The sequence below is a fragment of the Salvelinus sp. IW2-2015 genome, linkage group LG11, assembly GCF_002910315.2.
Source record: "Salvelinus sp. IW2-2015 linkage group LG11, ASM291031v2, whole genome shotgun sequence".
NCBI classification, from domain to species: Eukaryota; Metazoa; Chordata; class Actinopteri; order Salmoniformes; family Salmonidae; genus Salvelinus; species Salvelinus sp. IW2-2015.
Window position 1 is genome coordinate 7,430,951 of NC_036851.1, and position 11,798 is coordinate 7,442,748.

At 40.7% G+C, this 11,798-nt stretch overlaps 1 pseudogene; it reads left to right on the top strand.

Annotated features, from left to right (window-relative positions):
* Positions 1 to 411: 411 nt before the first annotated feature.
* On the top strand, positions 412 to 8,660 carry LOC111970553 (immunoglobulin-like and fibronectin type III domain-containing protein 1; annotated as a pseudogene).
* Positions 8,661 to 11,798: the final 3,138 nt, after the last annotated feature.

Genomic DNA, 11,798 nt, shown 5'->3' on the forward strand with positions numbered 1-11,798 from the left:
AGCTTCAGCCGGTGGAGGTCGTGAAGAACCATGTCCAGATAAAGTGCCCGGGGTGAAAAAGTTGAATGAAAAAGTCGAGTGTGGGAAAAAATTMAAAGATAAAAAAGATAATTAAAAAGTAAAAAGCATAAAGTTGGCAGGTAGCAAAGTAGCGTTAAGCAACAAACCGCACAGCAGCACATAAACAAGTCCACAAGTTGTGGCCAGAAAATGCTCAGCCTCCTGTACTCCCTGTTCCCCCATGACTGTGTGGCAATGCACGCCTCCAACTCAATCATCAAGTTTGTAGACGACACAACAGTAGTGGGCTTAATTACCAACAACGACGAGACGGCCTACAGGGAGGTGAGGGCACTCGGAGTGTAGTGTCAGGAAAACAACCTCTCACTCAACATCAACAAAACAAAGGAGATGATTGTAGACTTCAGGAAACAGCAGAGGGAGCACCCCCTCTATCCACATCGACGGGACAGCAGTGGAYAWGGTGGTAAGTTTTAAGTTCCCCTGCGTACACATCATGTACAAACAGTGTGGTGAAGGCGCAACAGCGCCTCTTCAACCTCAGGAGGCTGAAGAAATGTGGCTTGTCACCTAAAACCCCCACAAACTTTTACAGATGCACAATTGAGAGCATCCTGTCGGGCTGTATCACCACCTGGTGATCACCACAAACGCAAGGCTTTACAGAGGGTGATGCATTCTGCTCAATGCATCACCGGGGGTAAACTACCTGCCCTCCAGGACACCTACAGCACCCCATGTCACAGGAAGGCCAAAAAGATCATCAAGGACAACAACCACCCGAGCCACTGCCTTTTCACCCCGTTACCATCCAGAAGGCAAGGTCAGTACATTTGCATCAAAGCTGGGACCAAGAGACTGAAAAACAGGCCATCAGACTGTTAAACAGCCGTCACTAACACAGAGTGGCTGCTGCCTACATACAAACTCAAAATCATTGGCCACWTTAAGGGCAACAAAGTCAAGGTATTGGAGTGGCCATCACAAAGCCCTGACCTCAATCTTATAGAAAATGTGTGGGCAGAACTGAAATAGGGTGTGCGAGCAAGGAGGCCTACAAACCTGTCTCAGTTACACTAGCTCTGTCAGGAGGAATGGGCCAAAATTCACCAAACTTACTGTGGGAAGCTTGTGGAAGGCTCCACAAAATGTTTGACCCAAGTTAGACAATTTCATGGCAATGCTACCAAATACTAATTMAGTGTATMTAAACCTCTGACCCACTGGGAATGTGATGAAATACATTTAAGCTAAATTAAATAATTCTCTCTACTATTATTCTGACATTTCACATTCTTAAAATAAAGTGATGATCCTAACTGACCTAAAACAGTMAATTTTTACTTGGATTAAATGTCAGGAATTGAGAAAAACTGAGTTTAAATGTATTTGGATAAGGTGTACGTAAACTTCCGACTTCAACTGTATGATATAATGAAATGTTACAATAAATACATAAAACAATCAAAGTGATTCATTAACTTGTACCATGCTTAGAGAAAACCAACAGAGAGTAAAATAAGCATCTGTTTCTTGACAGACAAGCCCACCCCTCCCATCGGGCGTCTGGAGATTATTGAAGCCTTTCAAAATGCCATTGATATCAGGTGCAGGCCCCCGAAGGATGATGGTGGCTGTAAGATAGCAAACTACATCCTGAAACGTCAACAGATAGGCCGCAACATGTGGAAGAAATTGGGTCCGATTGGTCCAGAGGCCCACTACAAAGACACTGATGTAGACCATGGCAGAGACTGAGATGGGCAACAGTGAGTTGATTGAGACAGTGGATGTCCAGGCAGGCACAAAGGTGAGTGCATAAATCACTGAGGCCATTTTAGTGTGATTCAGAAGACTARTGGTTATTTTGGAAATCTCAATGTGTATTGTCCACAATTCCTATACCACAACTTCAAATGCTGAAATAAAGTAAAAACATTTAGTATAGTTACACAGAACCAAATCKTATTTCTGTACTTACCCTGGACCACCTTCTGCACCCAAAGTGGTCAACGCCTTCACGGACTGCATCACTCTGACATGGATTCCCACTTCGAACACTGGAGGAACCAAKATTCTGGGATACAACACYGAGAAACGCAAGAAGGGAAGCAATCGATGGAGCCCTGTCCATCCTGCAGATGATAGGATAAAAGGTTTCACCATTACCACTTCTGTATTAATTTATTGTTTATCTGCAAGTACCATGAACCATGTTAATTCCATAGATGAGGTATAGCAGTTTTACCTATATCTTACGTTATATTTTTGTACGTTTGCTTGTACCACAGAGAACGAGTTTGGTGTGAAAGACTAATAATAGAGGTAYTGGAATACGAGTTCCGCGTGGCAGCGATCAACAACTCTGGAGCTGGTGAATTTAACGTTCTGTTTGTGTTTTCCAGGGACCCCAAAAGTAGGTCATACTCAATGGTACCTTGAGTACATAGATATTCTTTCAAATTAATTCATAGCTTTAAGAGACCTATTAATATCTCACTTATGTGTATCATTTCAGAGCACCCCGGTAAAGTCCTTGACCTGAAGGTGATACTCTACCTACACCACCTGGGTTGGACTAAACCAAGGGAGGAAGAAGGGATTGAGGATGAAGCCAAGGTATACTTTGTGGAGATCAGACCAGCAGAAAGCCCAGAGTGGGATCGCTGTGACACTAACCCCATCATCATGACCTCCTTCACCTCCACAGTGAAAGGCATGAAGTCAATGGCCATGTAGTGGGTGAGAGAGGTCACCACCAATTAATGTGGAGAAGGCAAGCCCCAAGAGCTGGACAACTACATCCTGGCTATACCTCCTCCTGGTAAGACCATTCATTTCTAACATCCCTATTGGCGTCAAAATATTGAGAGGATCTAGTTTGATTGCAAACATTTCCTCAGCAACATTGACAAAACATGTTATTATGCTCCAGTCAGGCAAAGATTCACTGATCAAAAAATCAAGAGTTTCATGGTGGTGCAAGCAGGGAATTGTGCACGATTCAACATTAACTTTGTACAGTATAAAATGTATATTTATTTCTAAATCTAAAAGAATATCCACTTCCATACAAGTGGAAAGAACACAAATTAAATGTTCACATTACCATTTGGATAGTATTGTCACATAGATATAGTAATTATATTCTGAAATTCTTTACAGACCTCTCCTTGGCCAGATGTCACTTGGCTGAAGGACGGCGTACAGTGGTTCCTCCTTTAAAAGCTGTGTCATACTGCGGCACACCTTGTGTGCTGCCGCAGCATTCTGTGGCACGTCATTTAATTCTCAGCCATTTCTTTTGTTACTGCAAGTTATTGCTAGTTTGACCACCAGACAGCATCTTTSAAAAGCATTTGATTTCCGTATTGGCATTACCAGAGAACTTAAAACCTTTTTTTGTAATAACATCGTATATGGGATTGATTTTAAGAAATTTGGCTTAATTAATTAGATTCATATTATGGTGTTTCTATTCAGAGAAAAATMAAAAACTAAACCCTCATGGATGGAATGGAAAATATGGTGCTGTACAACGTCATAAATTCAGACCGTTTCACTCTCGGAGTGCACACAGGACGTTCGGGCCGAGGAGTAAGATTGATTTGAGCGTTCTGGCCTTACAAAGGCAGTCAAGCACCCAAGCTAATGTTGGCCAGCTTGCTAGCAACTTCCAGACACACATGAGACCACTCTGACCATTTTACTTGCCCTAGCAGAGCTGGTTAGGCAGTTTTTGTGTTAACCAGAGAGTTGGTGACTGTGTAGCTGGATACAATTTAAATACGATTTTTTGCCACGTTTACTGACACAGGCCATACTCAACCGGTGTTGAGCGCTTGTAAATTCATTATTCTGCGCTCTGGTACACTGACGAGAGTGTTCTGAAATCGGTGTAGATTTACGAAAGCACCCGAATGTCCATTGAGAACGCACAACGACTATACCATTTAGCTAAGCTAAGAATGACGGGAATAATCAAGTCAATAAACYTTGGGTAGTTAGATAGCCTATAGTTAATATACTGGCAAGTTTGATGTATAACTTCTAAAGTTAGGTAGCTAGCTAACATACCAGTACATACTGCTGAAATGATATGCTATGGGGTTCGTAAGGACAGCGTAGCTAACAAATTGTCAGCCAACATAACATGTAAGGTAACTTATTTGAAAAGTCATTACTTTATTACATTGAGTAGCAAGCTACCCCTTGGTCATTAGGGCAAATCTGGTCTGTGATAGGAGGGGGCTGTTAGACTATTCTTTAGTAAAGGTTGAATAATTCAGCTATTAGCCCCCCTCCCCAACTTGCAACAAATTTTWGTTGTTCCCATRTCGTTCCTTTCCCTCTTCCACGCGTCATCATTCTGCGCCTGAGTGGCTCGCTTGTGGGCGTGCTGGCAGGATATGGCAGCATCTTCGGTTGTGCGTGAAGAATTCTGCATACAGTAGCACCTTTGTATGAAGGTGTGGTTATTCACAGGCAAATTGGTATATGCTATGGAGGTACATTTTTGTCTTTTTGTCAAGAGCAAATATTATTTTTTTTCAAAAATAATTGTTCTGAAAGCAACTTTTTTCCGACACAAAGGAAGTCATAGCAGACACCTATGAAGAAGGACTGTGTGATGATGGCATCTCAGGTAAGCAACACTGGGCTTTCTTCCGTCCAACTTTTACATGCTGTGTTGACGTATCCTGAAAATTACATCTGCTGCTTTAGATAGAATGGTCATATCTCAGTTATTGTTTTCATATCTACAAAAAAAGAAGCCATTTTTTTTTCTTTCAGAGAGCGAGCTGATCAAGGGGTCGAAAATGTAGATATTYCCAGATGTTCACTGTCTGAGGAACAGGCCATGGAAGCTTTATTGCTGGCAAAAGTGTCCATAACCAGTGGTAGTTGTTCTGTGTTATTTTTCTCTCTTCATCTCTGCCTGTCTTGTTGTACATGGAKCCTGTCTCACATGCATTAATTTAAAAAAAACTTAAGATGTCAGCTGTTAATTTTCAGATTTACACCACATAAACACAGCCATTTTCACTGGACCATCTGTTGCTCTCTGTTGCTGCCAAGTCATGATTTCCCTGGGGGTTAGCCTTGCAATAACCAAGTGGTGAGACACATAGCCCTGCTATATTTAAATGTTTCAGGTACACTCCGATAGGTATCTGCGTCACATATAGTATCTTCTATTGACATTATCTTCTATTGTTTGTCCTCATGTGTCTGTTTTTCAGCATAAATTACTTTGTAGCCACTGTGAGCCACACACACACACACACACACACACACAACACACACACACACACACACACCACAACACACACACCACACACACACACACACACACACACACACACACACACACCAACACACACACACACACACACACACACACACACACACACACACACACACACACCAATAGTCTCTCTTCTTCACTTCTTCCCTCCCCTTCTCCCTAAAATCTCTAGGTTATTCAGCTGTTTTGGTGAACCCCTCCCGCAATCTGACTGGCTGACACAGAGGGCACAACATGATCATAGATGAGAGAGCACTTAGTCGGGTCAACAGGAAGTATTATTAAAGAGATGCTTTACATTGAAATACAGACAGAGATGTAGTAGTCCAGAGTTAATGATCCAAGGTCAGTTTGCATTTCACCTCCTAATGATTAGATGACTGACTGTGTTAGAATAAAAAAACAAGGCTTAATCATGCTCTCTCTCTACCCATCTGTCTCTCGTCTGCAGGTATGTTTTGATGTGAGAGAGGAAGCCAGTCCCATCATCGTCACCTCACCCGCTCTTAAGATAACCTTCAGGCCAACTGGGGGCCCAAGGCTGGTTAGGCACCGTAATTGTGATAAACTGAGAGAATATTAGGTAGCACGTAATTCATTAAATCATATGCTATCTGCCGCTGTTCTTACATATAATATAATAATATAATATAATACTATAATTATCATAATTATAATGCATGTATTATGTATTTATAACACCTGGATAATGAGCTTTCTTTCAATAAAGTGTTTCACATTTTCCACTGGTTGAAATTAAGTATCCCATTGAATACATCCTGTGTCCTCAGATTAATGCGATGTAGTGGATTTAGATATGGCATGTTTTGTTTTCTGTATATATGAATTACAAATCAGCCTTTACTTAAATCATGTTTTTAGTCTATTGCATAGTTAATGTGTAATCATTGATGTCCCAGGAGCAGGAGTGGTAAACACTGTTGAAGTGTATAATTGTAATACATACATGCAGACACAGCCTCATTCAATCAATGGAGTTTGAAATGACTGAAAAAMAATGTCTCAGAGATTCATACCTGAACCACACCTTTATTTGCCAAGGAAGAGTACATGATCAGTGAATATATTCAATGTACAGGCTACAATGTGGGAATCTCATGTGTGGTAATAACTACAGTACATGTGTATAGGACTTGCATCCTTGGCACAATAAAGTTATTATACTCTACTCTATCCATAGGCTTCATTAATGCCATTCAGACTTACAGTTGTTACAACAAATATGATASCTGAGGTTCATAGATTGGTATGAATATTAGTTAAGAACCTAATGTTTTAGTGTCCATACACAGATCGGCTACATACTGTAGCTAGCTACACATCTATAGGCATACAGTTATTTTTATCCTCCACTACACAATAAGCAAATAAATAGTTAGCTAGCTATGTTACTTCAGCTGCATTGCAAGGCAAGCTTACACAATTGTACATTCAATTTGCAGTAAATGCTTTAGCTAGCTAGATTCCCTACATCCACTGTTTCACAAGACAGCCTGGTTTGCTGGTTGTCCCTAAAACGTTAAGTCCCTAAAACATTAAACGACACGAATTACAAATGCATACTCATGTCATAACACTAGCTGGATAATGTTAGCTAGTCAGCTAACTTGCTAAATAGCGATGTTTCGTAAATTAACTTCATGACAAAACAATATGCACAAACGTTTGTCTCTACATATATCTACATATTCCTCTCATTTGTAAATGTTTTGCTTGACTCATTATGACGTTATAACTACCTACATTTGGTTCCTCCGTAATGTTTTGTCAACCATCTTCACCCAGYGACTGGTGGCTCGTGTCAAATTCATCATTGGAACCATTCGATATGATTGGTCATATAAAAACCTTGAGACCCAAATGCATAATGAGTGCTCTAACTCCCCCTTGTGGTMGTCTGGAGCAATGAAGCCGTGACGCTGGGTACCTCTAAGTCCCGRGGTGTAAGCTCACAGCTTTTAAAGGAGGAACCACTGTACCTGTGTCCAAACAGGTTACCATCAGCAATGCTGAAGGGGGATCCCAACTTTCCATCTTCAGAGCGCTCAYATACAGGAATCTACASCYTTCTCATCAATAATATCGTTGGCCAAGAGACATTCTGCATTGAGACCAGAGTCACAGGTGAGATACTGATAAAACGGCTGACACTGGTTCTGTAAACAACCGAGTTAAAAGCAGTTGCGGTCCAGTGTTGATCATTAATCACACAATTATTTGTGGTCCGATCTAGATGAGCCCAAYCCTAGAGGTCCTGTGGAGGTAGATGAGAACYTACAGGGCACAGTGACCAACTCCTGGACGCCATCTCCTGATGAGAAGAGGYACGACAGGCTGCATTACCTGGTGTCTAAGCGAGACTCAAGCAAGAGAACATGGCACACAGTGGCAGACRMCATATTTAACAACAAGTTCACAGCKTGTAACATCATGCCTGGCAGAGAGTACCAGTTCCGTGTCTATGCTAAAATTGACATGGGCTCTTCTAAGCCCTCTGAATCACTAAAATGGGAAATCACTCTTCATTGTGAATTCTGGACCAGTCCTTGCAGTGCCCTTGTGCTTTGAAAGGCATGAGACTGGTGTAAATGCATAAGATACTATAAGGCTAGCAATTTAGGGGGCCACTTCTTGGTAATTCCAATAAATGAGAGATTGGSCACTGACTTGTCCAAAGTCTCCCCCGACTAGTCATTAGGGCGTTAGGTAAAGTTAAGTGTCAGTTCACAGTTTGCTGCTCACAAAAGTGATCTTTAATAACGCTTTTAACATTATACCATTATTGTATCATGTTAAAGATTTATCAAAGATACTTTTTTGGGACCAACAAACGGTGAGTGGACATTTAAAAAAATATATACATTTTCTACTGCTATAATTTCTGTCCAGCCCGTGTGCCAAATTCGGATGTGTGAAATAACTTAACTTAACTTAATATCTTTAATAAAGAACACGTCGTCTCTGTGTTTGTGTTTTCAGAAAAGTTTGTGCTGGAAATGCCAGAGTCTAAGACCTGCAACCTAGAGCYTCCTCCCAAGTRTCTTGTCCTGTTGAAAATGCACACCACTCCACAAGGTTATGACTGCTACATGAGCTGTGCCGTGAGAGGGGACCCAGCACCCCATGTCACATGGTTCCGCAATAATATCAGCCTCAACACCAACAACCTCATCTCCAATGTTTACTCCATGTTTACTCCATGCTCATACTGAGGGTTGGAGCCAAGGACTCAGGAGAGTACAAAATCATCGCAGAGAACCTCCTTGGCAAGACAGAGTGCTCCACTAAGCTAACTGTCAATGGTATATAAAAAGAAAACTGTTTTGCTGTACTACATTGAAATACTAATCTGAGAGACAACTCATTTCTTCTAGTGTTTTAAGAGCCAATGATGAATTTGAAATGAGAACCAATACATTTAACACAATGTGAATTATTAACAGTCCCTTTCTGTGTCCTTGTTTTTCAAAGTAGTTCAGCATTAAAAAGATGACAACCATGCCTTGGTTTTTTTCAAATAGCTCAACACAAATCCTGTTGTTTTCTGTTTAGTTTTCTAGTTCTGTGCAGAAATGACATATTCATATATTTTCAAGTTAAATGTTCCCCGTATCACATTTAATTTGATAATATTCTACATTCTGGGTGCTGCATATGTTTGTAACCTCAGTAAAACCCAATGCATCACTCTATGGATTAAGGAGAGACAATTAAGGAATGTAACACCATGGTCTTCAATAATCAAAAGTAGCCTGAAAGCATGTCAAGAACAGTGTTGTGTTTGTAGTTTTTTTCACATCAAAGTGCAATATTGGTATAGGAAATCGTTATGATTAGCAATTTAAATTATGCATGTGCAAGGCTGTTCTTGTTTACAGTGGGTTTTGAGTACATTTGAACTAGAAAAAAAACTGTACAAACAAGCAGCGTGAGAGATCACAGTTTAATCCTTTGCATGGTTTACTGGCATAAACATTCATATGAGAACTGCTAATGTGTGACCGTGGTTCATTAACTTCAAAGGTACTTTGAAAATGGTATATTTAAATATCCTGCTCAAAGAAGAGAGTCTTTCAAGTAGCTTTTGATTAGTCATATAGTGACAAACTCCAATAGAGTGATACTACATCCTCAGACAAGGGAAATCAGATAAATGATACTTGGTCATCATTACATGCTTACTCTTTCCTTGGCATGCAGTTTAACATCCAAAGGTATCTTAAGTAGCATACTAACCAGTCTAGGTCCATCAACAGAAGTGGAATCTTACCTTTAAAATGCAGGATGTAGAGATGCCCGGACAGTGTTCAATGTTTGCTGCTGAGAAAGTTAATCTCATTATGACACTTCTATAACCTCTTTCTAAAAGTGAACTCTAAAAGAACAAGCACGGTCCAATGTCAAGCAGGTACCTTCGTTTTGAGGGAGGAGTTAGCTATCCATCAACTCTTGGTTGACTTTGGTACCTCCTTTTCAAGACCTGCAGCACTTGTGCCAAATAAGTACTGTGTATGTCAGTAAGCCTATCCCCAGCAGTCACGGTGGAAGGGTACGGGCAGGCCAGCAAAGGGTGCATTGCCTCTCAAAAAGAAGACACCACACATGTATCAGAAGGACTGTGGTTTGAAGGAAAAGAGAGGAGGACTCAGAGAGAACAAGTAAGTCCATTTCCTGGTCACAGGGCGTAGGGCTAAAAGTCAACATCTGGGTATGATAATGCATTACATATTGACATCATTATTGATAACATCTGCCCATGCCATGTGTACGTATAGTCATATACAGTATGTGTACTGTTGGTTGACTCTGCACATCCCTACTTGATCATAAGCCAATTGTAAAATTATCCTAAGCTGTTATACAAGCTAATGGAATGTCATGTGTCCAGTAAAGAATTTAATTTAAGGTTGATGCAAAGTCATTAGAGGATGCAAGTACATACATGTATGTGAATGTTGATGGTAGTGGAGGCACATCATCCAATTCCCAAATGAAGCATCCAGCATCCATCAAGATGTCTATTGAATATCGAAATTAAGTACATTTCAAGATCTATGTTTTGCTTAACTAATAGTTCAATAGTGATTATGTAGGAAAATTGCATGCTTAAGCATGCACGTTTTATGAAATGTTAAATTATAAAATGATATGCTTACATGGTGTTTATATTATCTTGAACAAATTCACCCTTGCAACCTCAGACAACATTTTCACGGGAAGCCCATTTCCCCATTCAACCACTGGCGAACTCCCCTCACAATGATCTCAAACTGTGTTTCTAATACACAATTAAATGAAACACAGACTATGCCTTACTAATCAGGAACATTAACTAGCTAACATACATTTTGAGAAAACAAGTTACAGTTGAAGTCGGAAGTTTACATACACCTTAGCCAGACACAGTTAAACTCAGTTTTTCTCAATTCCTGACATTTAATCCTAGTAAAAATTCCCTGTGAAATGTCAGAATAACAGTAGAGAGAATGACTTATTTCTTTCATCACATTTCCCATTTGGTCAGAAGTTTACATACACTCAATTAGTATTTGGTAGCATTGCCTTTAAATCGTTTAACTTGGGACAATCGTTTCGGGCAGCCTTCCATTAGCTTCGCAAAATAAGTTGGGTGAATTTTGGCCCATTCCTCCTGACAGAGCTGGTGTAACGGAGTCAGGTTTGTAGGCCTCCTTGCTCGCACATGCCTTTTCAGTACTGCCCACAAATTTTCTATAGGATTGAGGTCAGGGCTTTGTCAAGGTATTGGAGTGGCCATCACCTTAAGCCATTTTTCCACAACTTTGGAAGTATGCTTGGGGTCYTTGTCCATTTGGAAGACCCATTTGCGACCAAGCTTTAACTTCCTGACTGATGTCTTGAGATGTTGTTTCAATATATCCGCATACTTTTCCTTCCTCATGACGCCATCTATTTTGTGAAGTGCACCAGTCTCTCCTGCAGCAAAGCACCCCCACAACATGATGCTTCACGGTTGGGATGGTGTTCTTCGGCTTGCAAGCCTCACCCTTTTTCCTCCAAACATAACGATGGTCATTATGGACAAACAGTTCTACTTTTGTTTCATCAGACCAGTGGACATTTCTCCAAAAAGTACAATCTTTGTCCCCATGTGCAGTTGCAAACCGTAGTCTGGCTTTTTTATGGTGGTTTTGGAGCAGTGGCTTCTACCTTGCTGAGTGGCCTTTCAGGTTATGTCGATATAGGACTCGTTTTAATATGGATATAGATACTTTTGTCCCTGTTTCCTCCAGCATCTTCACAACGTCCTTTGCTGTTGTTCTGGGATTGATTTGCACTTTTCGTAACCAAGGTATGTTAATCTCTAGGAGACAGAACGCGTCTCCTTCCTGAGCGGTATGACTGCTGCGTGGTCCCATGGTGTTTATACTTGCGTACRATTGTTTGTACAGATAAACGTGGTACCTTC